The sequence below is a fragment of the Paroedura picta genome, chromosome 1 (assembly GCF_049243985.1).
Source record: "Paroedura picta isolate Pp20150507F chromosome 1, Ppicta_v3.0, whole genome shotgun sequence".
Classification (NCBI taxonomy): domain Eukaryota; kingdom Metazoa; phylum Chordata; class Lepidosauria; order Squamata; family Gekkonidae; genus Paroedura; species Paroedura picta.
Genome location: NC_135369.1, coordinates 182394060 through 182415258, shown reverse-complemented (window position 1 = coordinate 182415258; position 21199 = coordinate 182394060). Strand labels below are relative to the sequence as shown.

Below are 21199 nucleotides of genomic sequence, written 5' to 3'. Positions count from 1 at the left end.
ACTACCCCTGCCCTAGAGACATGGTCTGGGCATAGTGGTGAGCGCAGCAGACAGCGCCGTGGCATGTAGGGGAGGAGCGGCGGCAGCATGCCAGCCGGTGCCCACACGCAGGTGCAGAGCTCTGTGCCTGCGTGCGGCTGCAGGTTGGCGTGCCAATGCCACCCCTCCGCAATGTGGCGCCAGCCATCTCGGGCATCGGTGAAAGCCAAGGTGGCTGAACCATGCCGAAGCTCAGTTCAGGGCTCCGGTGCTCCACATTAAGGGAACGTGGATATTTCCCATGTTCCATTGTCACCACAGGTACCATGCTGGGCCAGTCCCATGTGGATGCGGAAGAGCCGAACCTTCCAGGCCCAGCCACTCCCTACCTACGCAATGCCGGCCAGGACAAAAAATTCCCCAGTCAGCTCCATAGTGCGCCATGGCACCATGGGGCCAAATAAGGCATTTTTTTTTATTTGCAGGAAGGTAGGATTGCATTACAACACACACACACACACACACACACACACACACACACACAGCAGAACCTTTCTGCCCCGGCTGTGTCATTGGGATGCAGATATCCAAAGTAGAAAGGATTCACCACCGAAATCTCTCCCCCATAGGGACCCAGGAAATGACATTTTACTCCACAGGGGTCCCTCTCTTCCTCAAATAATGCTTCCAGTTGCTAGGAATTTCCCAGGCCACAGTTGCCAATCTCCAGGTGGTAGCTGGAGATCTCCTGGGGTTACAATTGATCTCCATGTGATGAATCATTTCCCTTGCCAAAAACAAGGAAGAAGCTGCACCGTTGATTTCCCAGTGTTATAGATAATCCAAAAATGAAATCAAAAGGCCAAAATAATGGGTCTCTCATCCCCTGCAGAATGAGAGACTCATAATTTTGGCCCCTGCTGAAAATGGCTGATTTGGAAGGTAGACTCCATGGCATCAGACCCCATTGAAGTCCTGAACCTCTTCAACCCCCACTCTCCTCAGTCTCTGCTCCCCAAATGTCCAGGTATTTTCCAACTTTCCCTATTTAAGGTTGCTGTTAAGGTGGAAGAAAGAAGATTCATGGGAGATCTGTTCTCTGTCATGAAGCTAAAATCTCAGCAATCTGTTTCCTCAACAGTGATGATGATGATGATCTTATCCATTCAGTCGTGTCCAACCCTCGGCGATTCTATAGGAAAGTTTTCTCCATTCGTCTCTGTCAATGACTGCTTCTTTCAGTTGGTTCATGGTCATCCCTGTGTCGGCTTTGATCATGTCGAGCCAGTGAATCCTTTGGCGACCACGTTTCCTTTTGCTGCTGACCATGCCGAGCATTAATGGTTTTTCTAACGAGTCTGATCACATGATGCGTCCAGAGTAAGCGAGCTTTAGCTGTAATATCTTGCCTTCTAATGGCATAGTTGGTTTGCCCCTCTCTAAAACTAACTTAAGAGCCTCTTGTGGCGCAGAGTGGTAAGGCAGCAGATATGCAGTCTGAAAGCTCTGTCCATGAGGCTGGGAGTTCAATCCCAGCAGCCGGCTCAAGGTCGACTCAGCCTTCCATCCTTCCGAGGTCGGTAAAATGAGTACCCAGCTTGCTGGGGGGTAAACGGTAATGACTGGGGAAGGCACAGGCAAACCACCCCGTATTGAGTCTGAAAACGCTAGAGGGCGTCACCCCAAGAGTCAGGCATGACCCGGTGCTTGCACAGGGGATACCTTTACCTTTTTAAAACTAACTTTGGCTGTCCGTGGTATTTGCAGCATTTGTCTCCAACACCATAATTTGAAAGCATCTCTTCTCCTCCTGTCTTCCTTCTTCAGGGTCCAGCTTTCGCATCCGTAGGTTGTTATGGGGAAGACAACGGTGTTGACTAGCCGGCACTTTGTATTAAGGCTGATATCCTTCCTCTTCCATATTCGGTTCATGCCTAACATTGCGCTCCATTCCAGTGTTATTCACCATCTGATTTCAACAGTGAAGAGGCCACTCATTAAAATTAAAAAGCAGCTATTTTAATCTTATCGTCAATTGGGGGGGGGGGTGTCATGTGCCACATTTTGGTCCATGCCAATTGTATTAATCCTCCCCAAGGCTGGAGTTGCACTCCTGGTCAACGCCCCTCCCTGCCCTGTGTGTTTGGTTTGCCTAAAATTCCATGAAGTATAAATTAGTGTGTTTGTTATGTTTGTTATATTAAAGGGTACAGAGGAGAGCGACGAAGATGATCCGGGGCCAAGGGACCAAGTCCTATGAAGATAGGTTGAGGGACTTGGGAATGTTCATCCTGGAGAAAAGGAGGTTGAGAGGGGACATGATAGCCCTCTTTAAGTATTTGAAAGGTTGTCACTTGGAGGAGGGCAGGATGCTGTTCCCGTTGGCTGCAGAGGAAAGGACGTGCAGTAATGGGTTTAAACTACAAGTACAATGATATAGGCTAGATATCGGGAAGAATTTTTTCACAGTCAGAGTAGTTCAGCAGTGGAACAGGCTGCCTAAGGAGTTGGGGAGCTCCCCCTCACTGGCAGTCTTCAAGCAAAGGTTGGATACACACTTTTCTTGGATGCTTTAGGATGCTTTGGGCTGATCCTGCGTTGAGCAAGGGGTAGGGCTAGATGGCCTGTATGGCCCCTTCCAACTCTATGATTCTATGATTCTAATGCCTTATCAGCTTGTTCCCTGGCTAGAATGTAAACATGGCCATGCTGTGGCCTGACACCTGGTTATGACTCAAACTGTTTCCTCTTTTCACACTCTTCTGCATCAAATGGGTCCACTGTGGGAACCAGAAATTCTGGCTTGAATTATGGGGATTTGGGAGTGGGGGAGTACGGATAAGGGTATAATGGTTCTGCTATCCCAAGGCAAACTTGGTGTAATGGTTAGGAATGCAGACTTCTAATCTGGTGAGCCGGGTTTGATTCCCCGCTCCTCCCCCACATGCAGCCAGCTGGGTGACCTTGGGCTCACCACAGTACTGACAAAGCTCTTCTGACTGAGCAGGAATATCAGGGCTCTCTCAGCCTCACCTCCCTCACAGGGTGCCTGTTGTGAGGAGAGGAAAGGGAAGGCCGCTTGGAGACTCCTTCGGGTAGAGAAAAGTGGCATATAATAACCAACTCTTCTTCTTCTTCTTCTTCTTCTTCTTCCTCTTCTTCTTCTTCTTCTTCCTCTTCTTCTTCTTCTTCTTCTTCTTCTTCTTCTTCTTCCAGCAGCTTCTAAAGCAGAGTAGCATGTCTCAGGACTAAGTACAAAAGTTGAACTGCATAGTGCCATGTCAGACTGGAATCTGGAGATCTGGATTTAAATCCTCCTTGAGCCTTGAAGTTTGGGATGGCCACTCATTTCCAGCCTACGTCACTTTGTAAGGTTCTTGCCAGGACAGGGGAAGGAGAGGCCCGACCACTTGGAGGTCCTGGAAGGGTGGAATAAAGAGATCAACTTGGCCTCAACCAGAGCCAGGGCCTCTTCAGCCCTGGCCCCAGCCTGGTGGAATGCTCTACCAAATGAGAACAGAGCCCTGCAGGACCTTGGACAGTTCCACACAGCCATCAGGCCTATGGTTGAAGCCCAATAACTATAATCTGATCTCACAGACCTATTTGACTGCATCTGCCAAACTATTTTTTATTTGTATTTATTTTATTTGTTTAGATTCTTATACCGCCCTTCGCTATGGCTCTGGGCGGTTTACATAAAACATTTTTGAATATTTAAATAGAACACTATCAGTAGCAATATAACAATAACAATAACATATCAACTAGAACAGTATTTCAACCATAACTATGACACTCCCTTGGTAGGCTTGACCTCTCAGTATGTGGGGGGGGGGAGCTGTAGATGTTATGGGTCAGTTGGTCTCAAGAAATGCCTGGTGGAAGAGCTCCTTCTTGCAGGCACTGCAGAATTGTGGAAGTTCAGGCAGGGCCCTGATCTCTTTGGGGAGCTCGTTCCACCAGGTAGGGCCAGGGATCCACAGCCTGTTGGAAGTGGCAGAGCATAGCGCTCTTCTGGGGGTATAGGCAGGGAGGTGGTCTCTCAGATACACTGGGCCCAGACTGCGTATGGCCTTAAAGGTGATTACCAAGGTGATTATTTAAAGGTGATTACTATACTTCCAAGGGCGTCCTATATCATGCCAGCTCACCCCCAGTACGATGACAGGAATTTTTATGGACAATATTAGATTTTAATTTGTTTGGGGAATTTTAATCTAAATTAGATTGTATATAGTATTCTAGAATTTTATATGATTTTAATTGTGATCAGACCAGAGTCTGTTGAGAAATGGTGAAATATGTGATTAATGTGATTGTGAGGAGGCATTTTTGAGGAGAATTTGTTCTAAAATTTTGCCAGCTATAGAAGTCAAGATGAGTTACCTGGATCCTCCTTTTTTCCCTTTCTTGAAAATGGGAACAACATTTGCTCACCTCAAATTTTCTGGCACTTCGCCTGTTCTTCAAGAATTGTCAAAAATAATAGACAGGGTCTCAGAAATTATAGAATCATAGAATAATAGAGTTGGAAGGTACCTCATGGGTCATCTAGTCCAACCCCCTGCACTATGCAGGACACCCACATTCCAATTGCTCATCCGCTGTCACCTGCCACCCCTTTGAGCCTTCACAGAATCAGGCTCTCTGTCAGATGGTTATCTAGCCTCTGTTTAAAAATTTCCAAAGACGGAGAACACACCACCTCCCGAGGAAGCCTGTTCTACTGAGAAACCACTCTAACTGTCAGGAACGTCTTCCGGATGTTTAGATGAAATTTCCGTGGAATTAATTTCATCCCATTTGTTCTGGCCTGTCCCTCTTGGGCAAGGGAGAACAATTCTGCTCCATCCTCTACATGGCACCCTTTTAAATACTTGAAGATGGTAATCAGGTCCCCTCTCAGTCATCTCCTCTCTAGGCTAAACAGACCAAGCTCCCCCAACCTTTCTTCATATGTCTTGGTCTCCAAACCCCTCACCATCTTTGTTGCCCTCCTCTGGACACATTCCATTTGTCAACATCCCTGAACTGAACACAGTACTCCAAATGAGGCTGAACCAGAGCAAAGAGGTACCATCACCTCCCGTGATCTGGACATGACACTCCGTTTGATACAGCCCAAAATCCCATTTGCCTTTTTAGCCACTGAGTCACACTGCTGAATCCTGTTCAATGTATGGTCTACTAAGACTCCTAGATCCTTTCTGCACATACTACTGCCAAGACAAGTCTCACCCATCTTATATTGGTGTATTTGGTTTTTCCTACCTAAATGCAGAACTTTACATTTGTCCGCATTGAACTTCATTTTATTCAATTTAGCCCACTTTTCGAGCCTATCAAGATCATCCTGTATTCTGTGGCTATCTTCAGTTGTGTTTGCTACCCCTCCCAATAATATCTGCAAGAAATAACATCTGCAAGTTCTTTTAGTACCCTTGGATGCAATTCATCTGGCCCAGAGGATGTGGCTTCATTTAAAGAAACTAGGCCAGAGTCTGCACTTACTTTGTTTATTCCATTGTCAATCCTGTTGAATTCAGATCGCTTTGAACTCGGGTCTTCCCCCCCCCCCCCATTGAATCAGGAAAGTCTTCTGCACATGGTTAGGGAGGCTCAGAAGGTGGGGGGGGGGAGCCAAGCCTCTTTCTTTCTTTTCTTGAAGGGGGGGGGAGAGGAGCCAGGCAAGGTACCTCTTTCTTTTCTTGGAGGGGAGGGGGAGAGGATTGAAAAAGGCAGAGGAGGGAGAAAAAATCCAGGACCGACAGAAGTTGAGAGAAATTAGGGGCTTCTCCTTTAAGGCAAGCATGTCACATGCCCAGGTGTAGCCTATCAGAGGTTCTCTACCATGGAGCTTTCTTTCCCAATCTGGATATTGAGGATTAACAGCACTCTGAGATATCACACAATAAAGGTACGGTCACTCCGGATCAATCCTTCTTGCTGCAGAAGGAAATTTTAAATCACCCCAAATCCAAATGGAAATCACATTCTGTGTAGAGGGCAGGGACTGAATCGACCTGGCGTTGGAATAAAAGCTCCGTGCAGTTTACACGTAGGTCTCTATGGACTAACCCTACAGTGATCCTAGGCCACAAGTCCCCTCCCTAATCATGTGAAATGATTTTGCCATGATTCCCCTCACAAGAGATGACTGAAGAGATGTAGCAGTTGAGCAGTTCAGCACTTCATCACCTGTTACGATGCCATTTTCTTGTCCTGCAATGGTCCTACCATTCTTTTTCTCTATTTTTCTCTAACGGTCCCTATTCTTTTTCTCACTTTGAATATAACTAAAGAACCCCTCCATTTTTTTTAGCATTTCTTGCTAGCCTAAGCTCATACTGACCTTTAGCTTTTGAAACACTCTCCCAACAAGCATTTGTTTATATAAGTTGTAAAGTCCTCCTTCCATTTCCTAAATGAGTCTTTTTTTTATTACTCAGTTCTATTGAAAACTATTTATGGAATCACCCTGGTTTGTTTAGGTTCCTCCCAGTTTTCCTTCTCAAGGGAATTGTCTGCGATTGTGCCTTCATTATTTCACTTTTGAGAAACTCCCAACCTTCTTGGACTTCCATCTCCCTAGGTTTTTCTGACCATGGGATTCAGAGACTCATAGAATCAGGAGATGGAAGGGACCTTAAATTCATAAAATCAGCATTTCTGTGAGACAACTATCTAGCCTCTGCTTAAACACTTCCAAAGAAGGAGAACCTTCCAGTGTGTTTGGTACCCCTCGCAGTTTAGTGTCATCTTCAAATTTACTCCTCCCCCTCTATTCCTTCATCCAAATCATTTATGAATATGTTGAACAACACAGGGCCCAGGACAGATCCCTGAGGCCCACCAGTATCTACTCCTCTCCAAGAAGCTGACAAACCATTTACAAGCACCCTTTGGGTGCAATCTGTCAACCAATTCTCGATCCACCTACCATTAATGGGATCCATACTACATTCTACCAACTTATCAATAAGAATACCATACGGAACCTTATCAAAATACTTAGTGAAATCAAGGTAAACTATGTCCACAGCATTCCTCTGATTTGATACCCCTGACCTTGTTCCTCTGATACGATGGGTGGGCATTGAGCAACAAGCTGAAAAATGAAGTTTCACATAATTCACAACTTAATTTCAAAGTGATGAGGCTGACATTGAGAGAAGGGATGAAGAATTCCAATTTAAATTGCAGTCCTTTGAAATGCACTCATTTGAATGTTGTTTCTAACATTTGTTAGATTTCTGGAGGGTGGGGATCAAAACATGCCTGCCTTGTGCATGAGGCCAGTCTACTGGGAGGGAGCTGAGGGGACTTCATAGAAAGGTAAAGGTATCCCCTGTGCAAGCACTGGGTCATGTCTGACCCTTGGGGTGACGCCCTCCAGCGTTTTCATGGCAGACTCCATACAGGGTGGTTTGCCAGTGCCTTTCCCAGTCATTACCGTTTACCCCCCAGCAAGCTGGGTACTCGTTTTACCGACCTCGGAAGGATGGAAGGCTGAGTCATCCTTGAGCCGGCTGCTGGGATCGAACTCCCAGCCTCATGGGCAGAGCTTTCAGACTGCATGTCTGCTGCCTTACCACTCTGCGCCACAAGAGGCTCTATATAACAGGTTCCATAAAAATCAAGGCTGCATTCCATAGCCCAAACCATGGACATACCAAAGGGAAGTCGAAAAGAGCCCTTTAGCACCCAGCCATGCATGTCAATGGCCCTCTGACTTGGCTGATTCTTCTCAACTTTCCAACAGCTGCAAGAGGAAGAGGCTACCCAGTGCCATGTTGGGTGGAAACAAGAGAGCTTTAAAAAAATGCAAATAGAGCAAGGGATGAATCTCACAGTAGGGGATACTTCCAGAGGGCCAAAGTGCTGCTGGGAAAGAACTTCTATGTATTGGCCAAGTGAAGGAATAGAAATCCCCCGTTTAAAATTCCACACCTGTTTCATAGCGCAGGCCTAAGGTTAGTGACGTGTCTTTGCTTCTGGCAACTGAGCATGCCCCCCGGGGAGATGAACTGCTTGCTTGCTTGTGCATTTTTACCCAGGGAGGCCAAAGACTTTGTAGGCGCCCAGTCAAAGAGATAACTCACTTGCAGGGCTCAGTGGCCAAAATACACACTTTAGTTCCTCCTGGGGTGACATTTGCTTGATATCAGGATCTGGAGGTTTACTGCAGCTTGTGAAGTCTCATTTTTGGCTGGAGTCCCTGGGATTCTGCTGATGGAATGGGAAAACCATAGCCCCTGTTTCACAGGAATCAGCAACCTCATGTGCCATCAGGCCCCAGGAACGTGTGCCAACAACTCACAGTCTTGTGCACCGGGTGCGAATCTGGCATTTTGGAGGCTGCTGTATTGAAGTTGCCAGACCAGGACTGATTCTGCACTTACTTTGTTTTTTCGGTTGTGGATCCTATTGAATTTTGATCGATTTGAACTCGGGTCTTCCTCTATCCTCCCCCCCCCAATTGAAACAGAAAGTCTTCTGCACTCGATTAGGGAAAGCTCAGAGCAGGGAGGGGAGCCAAGTAGAGCAGGAGTTTCTTTCTTTCTTTTCTTGAATGGAGGGGGTGGGGGAAGATTGGACATAGCAGAGGAGGGGGAATAAATCCTAGAGGCAAATCTTTGCTGAGAGAAGTTAGGGCTTCCGGAGTGCAGTCACTTTAAGGCAAGCCTTGCAACTGGGAATCAGGAAGTCTTTGAACTGACACCCTGTCCAATCAGAGAAGATTGTTTTGCTACAGTGTTGGAGGCATGAGGCAGGAAGTCAATTCGCAAAAAGCAGAGATCTGCACATTTACCGATGCCGATTTTTGAAATATCGAGGCTTATATCCACTTCTGGATATCGTGGAGTAAAGATAGGGTCGCTCCAGATCAGTCATGAATGTTGCAGAAAGAAAATTTAAAGCACCCCAAATCAAAGTGGAAATCAAATTCGGTGTAGACAGCAGGGATTTATTTGAACTGGCAATGGGTAAAAAGCCCTGTGCAGACTACACCCAGCATAACCTCTACAAAATGAGAACTCTGCACCCGCCCTGGAGGTTGCTTAAAAGGAGAACCTCAGGAACTCTTTTGTTGTGCACGCTGGTGCACTCTTTTGTTAAGCCCGCTGACTATTTTTGTTCTCCTTCAAAGCCAACTAATTGATATTCTTCTAGTCTAGCTGGGGGGGGGGGGCATCTGACTAAGATTCCTGATAGATAAGGAACATACTCTGCATATTAATTTGCAAGCATCATAAGGAGCTATTGCCTTTGCAGAAATCATGCATGCGTCGATATCTGACATAAAGTACCTTGGGGGAGGAATCCTTGGGGGGACAGTCAGCATTCCACATAACTACAGGACACTGAGGTCAACGCACAGAATGTGCACATGAGCAGCACCTAGGTAGCTGCCCGAGCAGGCCCCGGGCCCATCGAGTATTGTCTACCCAGACTGGCAGTGGCCAGGCCTTTCTGTTATGTATGTGGACAATCCACGTCAGGGGTGGGGAAACTGTGGCCCTCCAGATGTCCATGGACTACAATTCCCATGAGCCTCAGCCAGCATTTGCTGGCAGAGGCTCATGGGAATTGTAGTCCATGGATATCTGGAGGGCCATAGTTTGCCCACCCCTGGTCCACGCTATATTCAAATGATGGCTTGTAGGCCAACCAATAGCCAACTAAACTGAGAGCCAGCTTGGTGTTGTGGTTAGTAGTGTCGACTTCTAATCTGGCATGCCAGTTCAAATCTGCACTCCCTCACATGCAGCCAGCTTGGTGACCTTGGGCTCGCCAGGGCACTGATAAAACTGTTCTGACCGAGCCTCACAGGGTGTCTGTTGTGAGGAGAAGAAAGGGAAGGCGACTGTAAGCCACTTTGAGCCTCCTTCGGGTAGAGAAAAGCAGCATATAAGAACCAACTCTTCTTTCCCTCCCAAATATTAACTAGTTAGGAATAATTCCACTCTTACAATTTTTGTCTTCTCAGTGAAATTATTTTACCATTTTAAACAGCTGGTGCTCTCACCTTTGCATATTTAAATCCCGCCAACACCCACACTCTCCCATGGCACAAGTGGGAATTTGAACCTGGGTCCAGCGCTCCTAACTACTGCCCCACACCGGCTGGAACCACCAGTTTCCTGACTCCTGTGTGATTCTGGAATAGCCTGCCCACCCTGTCTTTTGTTTATGAGGGGCCACTGTTGTGTAGCTTTCAGAGTAGACTCTGGGGGACCCGAGTCCAAATGCGCACTCACTCATCCAGCTCGCCAGTGGATGTCAGGCGAGCCTTTCTCTCTTGGCCTGGCCTACCTCACAGGGCTATTGTGAAGGGAAAACAATGGAAGAACTTCACAAGGAGACTCTGGTGTGAAAAGAATTAAACAGCTGATGGGAATGCCCAAGGTTTGCACTGAGACCAGGGGATGGAAGGAGGAGGCCATGGTTCCCTTCTCTTCCAGAGTGTGTCTTCTCACCACCATTCTGCTCTTGGGTGACAGGGGACACCCCTCCTCCTGGAACAGCCTTGGGAGAGTGAGAAACCTGTGGAGGAAGGGGACACTCGGCCCCAAAGCAGTGGGTATTTCCTGGTGGAATCCCAGCCCAGGTGGAATCCCAGCCCAGGGTGCCTCCTTCTCCCTCTGCCCACAGCCCCCCTGGCACTCTGGAGACCTGCTCCCCCTGCCATCTCCCCCTCAAGGCAGCACATGGCCCCAGAGATCTCTGCCTCCTTTGCTCCAAGCGGCCCAGAGAGAGCGCTCTGCAGGGCCGGTGTTGTGTCTCTCGATCTGCCCAGGACCGAGCTTGAGGTCAGATCCCCGCCAACCCGTAACTGACGAATGTGCACCGAGGATCCCGTCTGCTGGGATCCAAACGGTTTAAATCAGTCTAATCCATTCTAGCCAATCGTGCCCACTGGTGGGAAGATCTGTAGTCTGCTATGTGTCCATCGGTTGAGGTGTCCTGGGGGGGGGGGGGGTCCCTCGGTCTCGTTGCCGCTTCCTACAACTTGCACAGGTGCTGAGATCACCCCGAAGAGCTGTCCACACACCCAGTGGTCCTGGCTTCCTCCCATGAACCCATGGATTTAACATGTGGTTTGGGAGGGGAGGCTGGGCGGGGGCTGGGGTCCTGGGGACGGCCTCCCCCCTCCCTGAATTTGCCGAGGGGGCCAGCGGCAGAGGGGGCCAGCGGCCACGGCTGGAGACCCAGGTGACCTGCAGAGTCAGCCCCGAGGGGCGGCGAAAGGGGTTGCCAAGCGCCAGGCGTGGCCGGGAGACTGATGGACCAGAGAAGGCCGGCTCGGAGGGAGACCCACCAGCCTCGCCTCCCCCTCCCGTGCGGCAGGTGCTCCCTCGGCCCCCCCTCTGGCCAGAGCCCCCCCGCAGTGAGCAGGGCAGGCAGGCAGGCGCAGGCAGGCAAGGCGGCGGCGCTGTGGAGCTGGCCCGGTGGCAGCAGCCCGGATGTAGAGCAGCGGCGGCGGCAGAGAGAGGAGCGGAGCGGAGAGGTGAGGCGGCGGCGGCGGCGGCATCCTGGGCGGGGCTGGGCCGCGATGCGAGCGCTGCGGCGGCCGGGAGCGCCGGGACGGCCGGGCAGCCTGGCGCATGGCCTGTTTGGGCGCGGCACTGCCCAGCGGACTGGACGGGACGGCGGCAGGTAGGGTGGGCGGGGCGGGCGCAGGTGGGCCTCTCCTCCCCTCCCCTCCTCTCCCCTGCCTTGCCTTCCCCTCCGCCGGCCAGGGGCCGCAAGGCTGGAAGCGCGGCAGAGCCTCCGGGCAGCATCCTTCTCGGCCTCCGGGAAGAGAAAGGGCCCCGGCCTTGGGCGGGGGCTGGCGGGGGGAGATCGCGAGAATCCAGCAACCTCTTGACCCGGGCCGGAGAGGGCAGGGCGGATGGGCGGGCGCCCCTGCCCGTTGGGGCCGGGGGAGAGGCTGCAGGGACCACCGCCCCCCCCTCCTCCTGCAGCCGGCCTCTCATCTCCGTCTCCTCCTTCTGTCCACTCCCTGTGGGTGGGGGTCTCAGTGGGCGGCCCCCAAGAAGAATCCCAGCCCCAGGTGACTCCCTGCTCTGGAAGGGGGCAAGACCACAAATCATCACCCCCCCCCCCAACCCCACCCAAGGGTCTGGCCACCCACCTCACCTTGACAAGAGAGCAGGCAGGAGCCAGAGTCCCAGGACCAAAGGGGAGAGAGGGGGCCTGATCTGCCCATCTGTCCACTGACCTGGCTGGGAATCTGCAGAAGTGGGGAAGGAGCCTGCTGGGGTGGTGGGTGGACCCTTGGGACTGAACCTGCTTTTACTGGTGATGCTCAGTTGCTGGAGGACCGGAGCGAAGTCCCGGATTTGTGCAAAAAGACCCTGAAAATGCCAGCCTATTGTGCACGTGTTTTAAAAGGTGTGTTAATTCGGCCCGTTTTATGATCCAGATCCGTAGATCGGTCACCATGAAGGGACCTTAGACAATAAATTGTGACAGATCTCGGTGGAGCTCCTAGTGACCTGTGGTTCTCCCCTCCTTGTTTCGTTTTCACAATGCCCCTGCGAGGTAGATGAGGTTGAAAGAAACTGCCCCAAGGTGAGCTTCAAAACTGAGCAGAGGGCTCCCCAGCCCTACATCAATCAGGAAAGAGTTTTGAGGGGGGGCTAGCTTTGGATGTTCTGGACTCTTTGAGACAGTTGTCTGCTGGACTCCCCATTTCTTCTTCTGGAGTTTGAGTAGACTCTGGTGAAGCCTCCCTGGGGCCTGCCAGAGGCCTTGAGACCTCAGGGTTTGACAGAGACCCCTGGTGAAGGCTGGCCCATTGTCTAATTAGGGGGAAGATTCATTAACCCCCTGATAAGGCTTTCTTCAGACTCCAGTGTGTGACTCTGCCTGCAGGTGGAATCTGGTTCATTTTGGGCAGCCCAGAAACATTTCTTGGACCCACAGAGAGAGGAAGTATCCATGTCGCCTGAATTTTTCCTAAAACATTTTCAAGTTACACAGGGTTGGATCCTGTAATTTCCTGCAACGGAGCTTTGTTCTGATAGCAGGAAGTCTTTCTCTGTTAGAAGAACAAACTCTGTGTCCAGCAGGGGCAACTTTGAGGCCCACAAAGTATAATTCTCAGTAGAAACCTTTTGGTGCACCATTCCACGTGCTGGACTCAGACGTTGTCCTGCTGCTTCAAACCAACACATCTCCCCACCCAAATCACATTTCTGCGTTGAAGGTGAGAGGCATGACACGGAAAATTGAAAGGAAGTTTTTCATTGTTGGAGGGAGATTCACTGAAGGCTTTCAACCCATGGCACTCCTGTCCTCATTTTTATCAGCAGAACAAGAACCCTGCAAGGTAGACTAAGGCAGAGAGAGAGAGAGAGAGAGAGAGAGAGAGAGAATGAGTGTCTGGCCCAAGGCCATGCAGTGATCTTGGTGACTGAACAGGGGTTGGGCCCCGGATCTCCCCAGACTTCCACCGTGACCCTTAACTGCTTTACTCCCCTGCCTTTTTTATTCCTCATTTGAGAGAGGATCAGTGTGTGAGTGGCTAAAATCCCTTTATGGGCCCATTATGCACGGAGTGGAAGGTCCGCATTCAGGGTGGAACGGCAGTGGCTAAAATCACCAATTATGCACGCTGCAGGTGGCAACCGGGTGCAGAGTCAACGTATGCTGCTGAAAAAGCTGTGTTAGCGAGATGCGGAAGAAAGTGGAGCTTCCCGGGACCAGGGCGCAACCAGAAGCGGCTCCGGAGTAGACCCGTGCATAATCAGATACTCTGGGTTTTGCAGCTGTTGCGTTCCATCCCGTGCGTAAGCGGTTTGCTTCGCTTCTTCCTCCTCCACGTTCTCCATGCCGCCGTTTCAGCGGCCGTGCATAATAGGCCATGCAGAAGCAAGGAGAGGAAGGACAGCCACACCTTCAAGACTAACACAATTTGTGGTGGCGGGGTGGGGTAGGGGAGCTTCCCAGGAGGTGAGGCAATCTGCGGTTTCTCTTAACTCCAAAAAAAAGCTGTGGGAAGAGTCATTTCCTCCGAAGCTGTGCCCGAGGAGCCCCATTTTAGTGTGAACCTGAGGAAATTCCACAGAGCGAGAACAGTGCTAAGGTGAAATGAAAGATCACCGTGGGAACGTTCTCTGTCTCTCTCACACACATGGAGGTTTCTCCCCACCCTTAGTTAGTTTGCCATCTCAGCTTCCTGTTCGAACCCTTCTTGAGCCACCCCTTCCATCCCTAATAGGGACCCGAGAGACCTTGGACTTTCAGGAAGCCTTTGGCCAGGTACATGACAGGGTTTCCTAAGTTGGATCAAAGGCCAGGTCCTCTCATGGAGTATAAATTGGTTCAACGACAGGAATGAATGGACAGTTCTTGCCTCTGGAGATAGAATGCTGTGCTCATAAAGACAACCCCCCCCCCCACATAGAGTTTTGAACAGAGGCAGTCTAGCTGGGCAAAACTATTTCGAGGGTGTGCGATTTGTCTCGTTCCCGGTTTGCTCATACAGAGCAAGTGGGCCTGCTTTTGTCTGAGGAACACAGGGGGCACGCTGAGGCTGCGAGGAGACCCTCACGCGCCTTTTGCCTTCAGATCTATGCCTCCTCCTCCTGCACTCGGCCACTTTGGTCCTGCGTTCCCTTTTTCCCTCCTGCAACGTACTCTGCATTTATCTCCTGCAGCTGACTGGCTCTTCTGCCAGAGTTGCTGTGTGAGTACTGGAGGTGAGTGGGAACCATGGCTGGACCAAATGGGTCTTTGCCCGGCAGCCATGAATGATGGCCGCCTCCTGGCTTCATGAGCCTTCTGATGATGGCCTGGAACAGCAAGACCAAAGATGTGGGCCTGCAGCAAGCCCCACTCAGGCCTGCCTGCTGTGGGGCAACCCTGGGCAGAAGCTAGGGGAGGATCCGGCCTGCTCTTTCATTGCCTTGCAGCTTCCCTCCTTAACTCCAAACTCCACCTCACATGCCTTTTGGCCATGTGGGTCTCCTGACCCCCAGCAGATGATCAAAGCAAGGATGGGGAGGCTGGATTTCCGCTGCCAGGGAGGGATAATGTTTTTAGTGTTTTGGGATATTTATTGCGCATGTCCAGAGGAGGGCTACGAAGATCGTGTGGGATTTGGAAACCAAGTTGTATGAAGAAAGGTTGAGCCAAGAGAGAAGGCGACTAAGAGATGATAGGATCACCATCTTCAAATACTTGAAGGGCTGTCATATAGGGCAGTGGTCCCCAACCCCCGGTCCGGGGACCGTTACCGGTCCGTAGATCAGTTGGTACCTCCTCGTCCCTGGCTGCTGCCTCGGGGGCTGCCCTGCCACTCTGCCGCCGGCTCACCTTTGGTGCTCTCCAGCGGCTGCCATGGCTGGGGCTCCCCCTCGGCATGGCACTGCACAGCTGCTGCTGGCAGCTTCCCCCAGTGGGCAGCGGGAAGTCAGGGGCGCCGGCAGGAAAGCAAGCAGAGCAGGGGCTCAGGCAGCGGCGGCTACGTCCCTCGGCAAAAGACTACCCCCCCCCCCGGGCCTCAATAAAATTGTCAAGCGTTGGCCGGTCCCCAGTGATAAAAAGGTTGGGGACCACTGATATAGGGGATGGACCAGAGTTGTTTTCAGTTGCCCCGGAGGGTCAGACCAGAAGCAATGGGTTGAAATTAATTCAAAAGAATTTTTAGCTAAACATCCAGAAGAAGTTCCTGTCAGACTGGTTCCTCAGTGGAACAGACTTCCTTGGGAGGTGGTGGGTTCTCCTTCTTTGGAAGTTTTTAAGCAGAGGTTAGATAGTCATCTGACAGAACTTAGGCAGATTGTGGGTGGGCAGGAAGGGATATGCCTTATCTCTTGTGGCCCTTCCTTGCATACCCAGGGAATTGCTGATGGCCAATGTGGGATCGTAGGTGAATTTCCTCCAGGCCAGGCTGGATCCTGTAAATTTTTTGTGCAGGGATCACTTGGGCATGAAATTGGGGTCACTGTGTGTGGGCAGGAAGTTGTAAGTTCCTGCATTGTGCAGGGGGTTGGACTAGATGACCCTGGAGGCACCTTCCAACTCTGTGATCCTGTGATTCTATTTTATTATGTAACCTGCCACAAACCAGCTATCCTGGGAGCCGCCAGCTATGAATTAAAGAACAACAACAACAATCTAGTCCACCCACCTGCACAATGCAGGATCAGTGTGAAGCATCCAGGATAAATATCTGTCTGGCTGCTTCTTGAAGACTGCCAGCTCTCCACCTCCTTAGGCAGCCGATTCCACTGCTGAGCTACTTTGACTGTGACATTTTTTTCCTGGTATCTAGCTAGTACTGTTCTACAAAGCCATTACTGTGAGTCCTCTCCTCTGCTGCCAACAGGGACTTTTCCCTGCCCTCCTCCAAGTGACAGCCTTTCAGATACTTAAAGACAGCGATCCTGTCCCCTCTCAACTTCCTCTTCTCCATGCTGAACATTCCCAAGTCCCTCAGTCTTTCCTCATAGGGCCTGATCCTCTTTATCGCTCTCCTCTGCCCCCTCTCCATTTTGTCCACGTCCTTTTTGAAGAGAGGCCTCCAGGACTTCCCGCAGGATGCCAGATGTGCTATGACCAGTGTGTTATACAGCAGTCATGGGAATCATTCCACCAAGTACAACGATAGAGGCTAGATATCAGGAAAAAAATTTTCACAGTCAGAGTAGTTCAGCAGTGGAATAGGCTGCCTAAGGAGGTGGTGAGCTCCCCCTCACTGGCAGTCTTCAAGCAAAGGTTGAATACACACTTTTCTTGGATGCTTTAGGATGCTTAGGGCTGATCCTGCATTGAGCAGGGGGTTGGACTAGATGGCCTGTATGGCCCCTTCCAACTCTATGATTCTATGATTCTATAAGTTCTGTGATGCCTACTAAACCATATCTTTCTGTCTGAGTGAGAAGTTGAACCTCTTCCTTTTTATTGCCCATAATTTGGGCATTGGAATATAGACACCTGAAGCCTAACCCTTTTCACCTGTGGAAAACCAGCCTGAATCCAACTCATATTCTCAGGGCCCTGGTACCCCCCCCTCCCTCCACCATAGTACACATGGAAGAATATGAAGTCCTACAAGGTGTACACCATCCAATGTACTTCTGATCAGGACTGCAATCTGGTTGGGTGTTGTGTGTTTGTAAATGCAGCACAATGTTCACTAAACTGGAATAAGAACTGTAATTTATTCAAAACTAGGCACCCGTAAGAAAATATTCAGCCACCAAAGACTTGAGCAAACAGGACAGATTTTACACAAAATATAAAAAAGCAATGCCCAGGGAACATCCTGTGGTAGAGCGGCTCAAAAGAGGTCCTCCCTTTATAGACCCCTCCAATCAAGGCATTCCAGAAAAGGGCCTCCATCCAGCAATTGCTCTAGTATGTTTTTGGTTTTTCTACCTTTGTTCATTCCCATATTCTATCTCCAGTCCTTCCAAGCCATCTCCCACTCATGGTATCCAATCCATAGTTCCTCCTATGGAGCTTGTTTATTCCTTCGTTTTGTTTTTTGACCTGCAATGCCAAAGAAAGTTTTCTGTTCCCCGCAGAACTTCGGCATTTATCCTATACGAGTAGCTGATGGAGATGCTTCAGGATCAGGATGCTCACACCAGTTCCTACTCTTAGGTTCATGCAGCAGTGATTGGCACGTTCATTTTAGTTTACTTCTTTATTTTAAACATTCATTAGGCTCACAATATAATAAGTAAGATACATGAAACAGAGTACATGTTGTTGTTGTTAGGTGCGAAGTCGTATCCGACCCATCGCGACCCCATGGACAATGATTCTCCAGGCCTTCCTGTCCTCTACCATTCCCCGGAGTCCATTTAAGTCTGCACCTACTGCTACAGTGACTCCATCCAGCCACCTCATTCTCTGTCTCCCCCTTCTTCTTTTGCCCTCAATCACTCTTCTCCAGGGAGTCCTTCCTTCTCATGAGGTGGCCAAAGTATTTGAGTTTCATCTTCAGGATCTGGCCTTCTAAAGAGCAGTCAGGGCTGATCTCCTCTAGGAAACAGATTACATAGAAACGAGTAAAACCATAATCTAAAGCAATGTTTGATGAATGGTTTAATCAAATGCAGTCCTAAATAAAACTATCTTCAGCTGTCTACTTATGATCCCAAGTAAAGGGGCAAAGTGTACCTCTTTCAGGAGGTTGTTCCATAACTGTGGGGCTGCCCCCCAAAAGGCCCGCTCCTTTATGCCCACCAAACACAAGCCTGTGGGGCCGTCAGGAGGGCCTCTCTTTTGATTTTATTTCCATTCATTAATTATCAGTAAGAAGAGGCAGGGATGGGAGCATTTCATTTCCGGACAAGGGAATTCACGCAGTCGACAATTTGAATTAACAAACAGAAATAATTAAGCAGGGGATCTACCCCATGAGAGTAAATCAATGCACACAAACAGAAGGGGGATAACAGATTGTCCCATTGTTATGCTTGCAATAAATAAACCACATAGAGCTCAGCATAAGCTTCCATGAGGTTGCATGGAGGTGTGTAAATGTAAGTGAATTTCACCCCAGGGCAGAGTCTGCACTTAGTTTGTTTATTCCATTGTCAATCCTGTTGAATTCAGATCGCTTTGAACTCGGGTCTTCCTCTCCCCCCCCCCTCCCCATTGAAACAGGAAAGTTCTGCACGTGGTTAGGGAGGCTCAGGAGGTGTGGGGGAACCAAGCCTCTTTCTTTCTTTTCTTGAAGGGGGGGGGGAGAGAAGCCAAGCAGGGAGCCTCTTTCTTTTCTTGGAGGGGTGGGGGAGAGGCAGAGGAAAAAGGCAGAGGAGGGAGGAAAAATCCAGGACCGACAGAAGTTGTGAGAAATTAGGGGCTTCTCCTTTAAGGCAAGCGTGTCACATGACCAGGTGTAGCCTATCAGAGGTTCTCTACCACGGAGCTTTCTTTCCCAATCCGGATATTGAGGATTAAAAGCACTCTAAGATATCGCACAATAAAGGTAGGGTCACTCCGGATGAATCCTTCCTGCTGTAGAAGGAAATTTTAAATCACCCCAAATCCAAACGGAAATCGCATTCTGTGTAGAGGGCAGGGACTGAATTGACCTGGGGTTGGAATAAAAGCTCTGTGCAGTTTACACCCAGGAAGCAGAGCTCCTCTTTGTCTGTATGCCCTCTGCGTTCCCAGTGACATCCATTGAAAGGGATGTGGGGGAGGGGACCTTGACCTGTGCATTGTTTCCTCACCTTTCCTGTGAGCCAGTGGATTGAAAGAGGGGCCAGGACATGCTGGTTGCCAGGTGTGTGTGTGTCACCTCTAGGACTGCTCCGAGTAGATCTTGTTGGGGAGTTGCACAGGGAAGAAGCCAGACAGAGGCAGCCCCTGCAAAGACTGAAGCTGGGCCTTGAGTTTGGAAGGAGGACTTTTAACAAGAGACAGATAGAATGGATTAAGTTACTAAGATTATTTTCCTGTGCAATTCAATCTCAAGTGAATATAAACAAATCCAAACTGCTGGGTTTCCCCTATTTATCTGGAACCTGTTAACCATAACCATTTTCATTATGCTGTATGTTACTGTCAAAGTCAAACTTTATTGCACTAGGGCCATCGCAACTGTATGTTAATTTCCGCTCACACTTGGCCTATAAGTGTGAACTGATTACTGCCATTCCATAACATTGTATCTGAGGAAGTGTGCGTGCACATGAAAGCTCATCCTTAACACTATTTCGGTCCCTTATATATTTGGGAAACAGCCTCCTGGGAGGAGACTGTCCGGGGCCCTGTCCGTCCAGGTCCACCCTGATTGGCCCTCCCCCTCCAGCTCCCACCCTCCCTCCTTGCCTGCTAGAAGCCTTGTGGCTGCGGCCTCCGTTGTCACCCACGAGGAGAGAGGCAGCGACAGGGCTTTGCGGCCCGCAGGTACGCTCCTGCTGGGAGGGAGCTGGGGGGCGGGGGGAGTTTGCAGCCTCCCTGCAGGCCACAAAGCCCTGTTGCTGCCACCGGGGGGGGGAGGAGCTTCCCACTCCCTTTAGCCAAAGGGAGCCACGACCACCCTCTCACGCCCTTCTGCCTGCCGCCCCTTTCAAAGCCCATTTTTAAAAGGGGCTTTGATACTAGTCCCTTGAATAAAACTTTGGTGGGCTTAAAGGTGCCTGACTGGACTAAATTTGTAATACTGACTTTGGTCAAGCAAGGGTTAGGTGTCCAGCTGCCTTTTGGGATGAAGAATGAGTGCTGCTTAATGTCTAAAGCCTACAGTGCCTGTGACACTGAACACATATTCCCCACAGGGGCTTGTTCAGGGACCGGTGAGAGGCACCCCAGACTAGAACCCACTGCATCATAGTCCTGAGCGGAATTGGGCCCCGGCAAGGCATTAGGACCAAGTTCCCCCATAATAGCTGCTAGCCCCTATGTTGATCGTAGGCTAAATGCAATGTGTCATTTTAATGCAAGAGAGCACTATAAGCCCTGGATGGGGTGGGAGGTTGCAGGGGGAGACGGAGAGGCTGGGAAGCACTGAGCATCTGCCCTTCTCTCCACCACTGCCTTGTTTTCAATCCTTCCATTTGCACACTGGCTACAATTTTGATGTCACATGAAGCAAGATTGGTTCGATGGAAGGTGCAAGAATTGTGGCCTCTGTATGCAGATGCTTCCACGTGACCCAAGTTGGTTGGTTGACACCAAACCAGGATTCTGATGAGCCGGTGGCCGGCTCGTTAACCAGAATTTATACCAGCTGTGGTTGATTATGGTATGTGGATTCCCATACTATCTGTTGGTGGAGGAGCAACCATCCCCAGTGGCCACTTGGTTGCAAAGCCAGGCGCAGGAGGATGTCTTGGGAGGTGGAGAGGAGGCAAGGCCATTGGCACCTGTAGCAATCGGTTACTTCCACTTGGTAGGTTAACCAGTGTCTCCATCCTGCCTTTCAAGTAGGAGATGATGTCCAACTTCTCCGCCTGAGACCCTGGAGAGCTCCTCCCAGTCTGAGTGGGCAATACTGACGTTGATGGAGTCTGACTCAGTAAAAGGCAGCCTCATCTGTCCTCGTGTGTTCATTTGATGAAGAGGGGTCCACAAAGGTTTGGGAGCATGTAAAATGCTGTCAGGTTATTGGTGACTTCTGATGACTTCTTGTGGCGCAGAGTGGTAAGGTAGCAGACATGCTGTCTCAAGCTCTGCCCATGAGGCTGGGAGTTCGATCCCAGCAGCCGGATCAAGGTTGACTCAGCCTTCCATCCTTCCG

General features: G+C 50.0%; 1 protein-coding gene across 6 annotated transcripts in view; it reads left to right on the top strand.

The window, feature by feature from the left end:
* Positions 1-11348: 11348 nt before the first annotated feature.
* PAK5 (p21 (RAC1) activated kinase 5) overlaps positions 11349-21199 on the top strand; it is a 119203-nt gene continuing 109352 nt past the window's right edge. For 2 of the 6 annotated variants that reach the window (XM_077314729.1, XM_077314721.1), the window contains exon 1: positions 11349-11643. The gene's annotated coding sequence lies outside the window, so the exon portion shown is untranslated. The remainder of the gene's footprint in view (positions 11644-21199) is intronic. The other 4 variants (XM_077314747.1, XM_077314701.1, XM_077314738.1 and 1 more) reach the window with 2 other exon arrangements.